Source organism: Triticum dicoccoides, chromosome 3B (genome assembly GCF_002162155.2).
Source record: "Triticum dicoccoides isolate Atlit2015 ecotype Zavitan chromosome 3B, WEW_v2.0, whole genome shotgun sequence".
NCBI lineage: Eukaryota > Viridiplantae > Streptophyta > Magnoliopsida > Poales > Poaceae > Triticum > Triticum dicoccoides.
The window spans coordinates 684,750,405-684,755,956 of NC_041385.1; positions in this window are offsets into that span (position 1 = coordinate 684,750,405).

The following is a 5,552-nucleotide window of genomic DNA, read 5'->3' on the forward strand; positions in this document are numbered from 1 at the left end:
CGAGAGGAGGATTTGAACGAAATCCCAACACATATATGAAAATTCGATCTCCTTTTGTGCAGTTCCACCAAAATTAAGCAAAGTCGTTGGTGTGACATTCAAGTTGAACTACACAAAACACTCTTAAAACATAAGTGTTTCGCATAGCGAAGCAAAATATCGCAATAGCAACAAGTTGAATAGATATCCCTGTTTTAATAGAGGCAAAAAAGGAATCAATTAGTTGCAAATAAAGGAGGATGAAACATGTGGCCACAAAAATGGTAATTACGCCAATCCCTAACAAGTGTTGCAGTTTTGAACTAAGATTCAGTAGTTAATTCTGAGAGTGGCATTGCTTAATTTTACTAGCATCATTAGATTAACAAAAAGCATAAACATTTCCAGGGGAGAGTGGGCGCAACAACACCATGTGCTTCCATCTACTTATAAAGGTGATGCAGAGTTTTGTGTAAGAAAGCAACAAGCATCATGTCTGGGTTGGAACAATTTTTGCTCACTTAATGGTAAAAGACAAGAGTTCAATAGCTTCAATTCAACATTTATCCAAAACAGTAGCAAAAAAAGTAGCACAACATCTCAAAGCACACTGAACCATCATGTGGACGAGACCAAGATTTGAAACAACTCGCCAGGAAGACTAGAAAGAAATCTCGATCTCCTTTTGTGCAGTTCCACCAAAATTAAGCAAAGTCGCCGGTGTGACATCCAAGTTGAACTGCACAAAACACTCTTAAAACATAAGTGTTTCGTGTAGTGAAGCAAAATGTCGCAATAACAACAAGTTGAATAGATACCCCTGTTTTAACAGGGGCAAAAATGAAATAATTACTTGCTGATAAAGGAGGATGAAACAAACGGCGACAAAAAGAAGCATCTAACTTATCTTGATGGAAAACAAAGTAGGATGGTAGCATTTCTAAAACGGTTGCATTGATTTATATTAACAGAGACATTCTCTTAAAACAACATTTGTTAAAAAATGCAATTTACTTTTAACAGTGGCATTGCTTCAATTTTCTGGCGGCATTCTTAGATTAACAACAGCAAAATAGTTGTATGGGACATGGGACATGGGACATGCCAACACCATGTGCGTCCACACGTATAAATGGGTGATGCAGAGTATGTAGCCAAGCAACATATCTGCATTGGTCCCATATTTGTTCTCTTTGAACCTTTTTCCTATGTGAGGGCAGCAAATCCAGTCATGCACAAACTACCCGACCCCCCAGTTTCGTCTTTCCCTTTTCAACAAATAGATCGGTTCCTTACAGATGTGTGTACTGGGTTACCCCCCTTTTCCCTTTTCGACCAACAAAGCTGATGGATAGCCGGTCTATACTACTTTCCCTCCCTCCTTTCCTCATTGAACCACGTCCTAGATTCATGCTCCACCCCACGGCACCCTTCTTTCCTCTTTGAACCATGACCTAGATTCGACTACAGAATCAAAAAAGATCCGCATGCAGCTAGAGCAATGACGGTTTCAAAGAAACTTATACCTTAGGGTCGTCGGGATGTGGCAAGGTGTGCGGTGGGAGGCCAGATCTGCCCACACTACGTATGGCAGCGAGGAAGAAGGGGTCGGTGGCCCTCCCGCACAGGAGCTGGGTGAAAGACAACAGCGCAGCCGGCAGTGGATTGCCTCCCTCGCCGACGGCGATAGAGTGAACGTTGCACCTCCTCCCCTTCCCGGTGCGACGGGATCCGGACGCCTCCTTCACCAGCTGTGAGGAGGGGGGGAGACAAGAGGCCAACCGCAGTCTTGTTTAGATCTGGTGAAGAGGGTGAGAGACTGTGAATATAGCAAACCCTAGCAAAGGAACGCTGAGCCTCCAGCGTGTGTGTGTGTGTGTGTATATATATATACATCTGGGCTATTCTGTTACGCGTAACAGAATATTCTTCTGTTACCCTACTTGAACTGACGTGGTTAACAGGTTGGACTGACGTGTTTTTCAACCAGAACTTATCTTCCTGCATGCACGATAGACGGAAACAGGAGATGCAACATCGAGCTTCCGGTCATTCTCCGACGCGATTCTGCGGGCCATTCATTGCTAGAGGAGACATGTACGGGTTTCCGCACGTGCACGCGCTCAGCTGGATGTTTTTTGAGATTATTTTTCATCCGTAATTTATGTTTACAAGTTTTGGTGTTCTTGGTCGTTTTCCATGCCCGCCATGGAAATCTGTTCTTCTTTTTCTGTTGTTTAACTTTCGAATTGGTGTTGCAGGGAGAGATATAAGGACTGTATGAAAAGATTTGCATTGTCAATTTTGCTTTTTTGAGTTGTTTCTACCGCGGATTCCCATGTCATTTTGTCATTAGCGGAAGTTGTGTATGGCGGCTGACTATAAGCTGCGATTTCTTGTAATCCGGTCAAACTGTGTAATTAAGTTGCATGTTTTTCAGTGTTGTTTTGAAGTGATGCCCGTATGTGTAGTTGGACTGCTGCCGTGTCAAAGTTTTGTTACTGTGTGTTGACATCGGAGCCGCACCGATGGGTCTGCACTTTGATTATAAAGGCCGAGTCCTCTGTCAGTTTCATTCTACGAGCTGCAACCAAAGAAAAGGGAGATGGATCCTGGGCTGGGAGAGGTTACAGAGGAGGAGGGGACACCATAGATGTGAGGGCTGCAGTAGCGGAGCAGAGGAGGAGGAGGCGCAGGCGCAAGCAGATGGCGCGATGTGCTGCCGAGGAGGAACTGGAGGCAGACTTCAACAGACGACTTGCGCGCGAGGTGATGGATACTTGCAACTCCAATGAATTGGAGCTTCTTTTCCCAGAGGGCAGGGGCAGGAACCATATTCAGATCATTAGTTGGGCTAGGGCGAGAGCAGCCATGGCTCCACATCTATCTACCAGGGCAAAATGGCGTTGTTTCTTTGATCGTTATGACTGAAGTAGTGAATATTATGTTTTTAAGATTTTTGTTGTGAGGGAGCAGATGTTCGAAGGACTAAATGAATTAAACTTTTTTTTGTCTCTGAATGTGTTGTTTTGTCTGCATATGTTCGACATGTGCACCTTTGAACTGCTTGATTTTCTGAAGTTGAACTGATTTGCGGTCAAATGTTGGATGGCTTGTGTAATAACTATTTCCTACCAGCTGGCTGCCCATCTGCCTAGTTATTATTTTTATAATCTGCGAGTGTCCCTGACTATAAACGTTATCCATTTGTGTGTGGTGTGTGGCCAAGTCTTCCCCCTCCCTTTCATTCATTCTTCCAGAATCAGATCTAGGTTCCTCTCTCTTCTCTTTGTTGCTTTTTCTCTGTTCCTGTGTGTTCGATGGAGGATTGTTCATGCGGATGCCTGGTAAAGATGGCACGCATAGCTGACGGCTGTGTGTACGAGTCTAGTTTGGAGCTCACTCAGACTCAGCAGCGTGGGCAACTTTCTTGTTTGCTGTACGGCAACCATGGGTTTCGTACACCCTATGTTTGTCGCCTGACGGATGGTGACTTGAAGGAATCATGGGTATGTGTTTCTATTAGTTTTGTTTTCTACTTTCTTGTTGTTTTCTGTTCGAACCCATGGACTGGATCTACAGTTTTGTCTTATGAATAGCCTATCTATATTTTTTAAATTATGTTTTGTTGGATTTTAACAGCAGGGATTTTTGTGTGTATTTGTTCATTACTTAACAGTATTTAAACCATTTTTGTATAATCCCTGTTCTGTTTATGAATATATGTTTTTACTATAGGTGTATTGATATGGATATTTTTCAGTTTAGTCAGTTCACATGTCTAGTTAGTTTTGTGTTATTGTTTTGGTTCAAATTTTTTCCATTTTAGTTTGTTATGCAAATCATTCCTATATCTGTGTAAAAATTCAGTTATGTCAGGTGTTCGGTTTGTTTTGTACTCCCATGTCCATTTGCAGAAAATGTCACCCAGGATCAGGATTGTTGCTCCTAGTTCCGGTGTTCTGAAGATGGAGACTTCAGACTAGAATGGGTTTCAGTTGATGGATGTTGCCTACCACATCGACTTTGATGGTTGCATCAACCTAACTACTGGGTGGAAGGAGTTTGCGGCTGAGTCTGGATTTGAGGATGGTGATGTGGTTATGGTTATGTTCTTGAGAGAAGACGACTCTCTGACGTTCAGAATTTATGTGTTGTAGGTTTAAATGTGGCAAATGACGCCGGCTTTGAGATTTGTGTATGGTTGATTATGTTGCAGTATTTTTTCTTTTAAAACATTTGCATGTGAGATGGTTGAATTGTATTGTTTTTATCAGAATGGTATGGAACTAGTTATGTAATGTTTTTCCTATTGTTCTGCTCAATTATAAGTGTTTTATTTATACATTCTTTATATTAGTAATGGAACAATTTCTATAGTTGAACTGATGGGTATTCTTTGTTTTGGCTGGTATTTTTTTCATGTTCATAACTAGGAGACGGGTGTTATACGCTGATGATTTTTTTAGAACCCTTTTTTGTTATTGAGTTTGCTGAACTTACATTCTGTTTATGATAGTACTGCTCTATTTTAGGCTGTCAATTACCAATCAAATTTTGTTTGTTGTATAATATGTTTTCCTTACTTTTTTACATGAATTTTCGAGCACATTTTTTTTTCTTTTTTATAGATGAATAATGATAGTTTTGGTATTTTATAAAATAAAAAAAATCTTCGCTGGACAGTACTTTCTTTTTTATTTGTACTCAAACCTTATGAATTGTAGTAGTTGAACTTTTTTGTAAATTCGTTTCTGAAATTTGTATTTACAGTGTTATATTTTTTTTTACTTCTTACCATTAAGATGTGTTTGAACTTTGTCACAATATTTTTTGTTTATTAACTGATTTTTCTTGTGAGTTTTATTTTTTAAATTATTTTCATTTTTTATTTTTTGTCGTGCGTGATCTACTGGATTTTTGTAATGGGGCGAAGTACTTTGTTGGGCCATCGGCCTTGGTCGTTGTACTCGGCCCGGATAGCTTCTCTCGCGCGGCTGTGCAGCACGGCGTGCGCATGAGCTATGTGTTTAGTCCCACCTCGCTTGTCGAGGGGGCTCTACACTTGTTTATACGCGCAGCCGACGCTCACCAGTCGAACTCCTCTGAACAGTTACCAAATCGCTTATACACGACGCTCGCTCTCTCTCTCTTGACCTGTGGGCCCTGGACGGCAGGCCTTGCGGGTGTGCGGATTACTAGGGATTCGCCCACGGGCTCGAGTTCAAGTATCTAGCATTTGTCAGGGCCTGCGCCTGTCCTTGGGCCGTCAATTTTTTCTTTGTTTTTTTGGATCTAGTACTTGACTACACCAGTAAAAGGACTGTTACTTTTTTGTCCTTGTGCTGTCAATTTTTTTCTTTTTCTTTTTTTTGTTTGTTTGAATATAGTACCGTGGCATGACTTGCCCCCACACCGAACCGTACCGAGGGGCATAGTTGTACTGACACATCTTCCTTGTATGGACTTTGCCCCATTATCTATCTTTTTTAGGGGTGTGGGTGCGTGGGGTGGGGTGGGGGAAATAGAATAACCGCACTGCGTCTGTCAAACGAGCGCACTGCCGCGTTAGC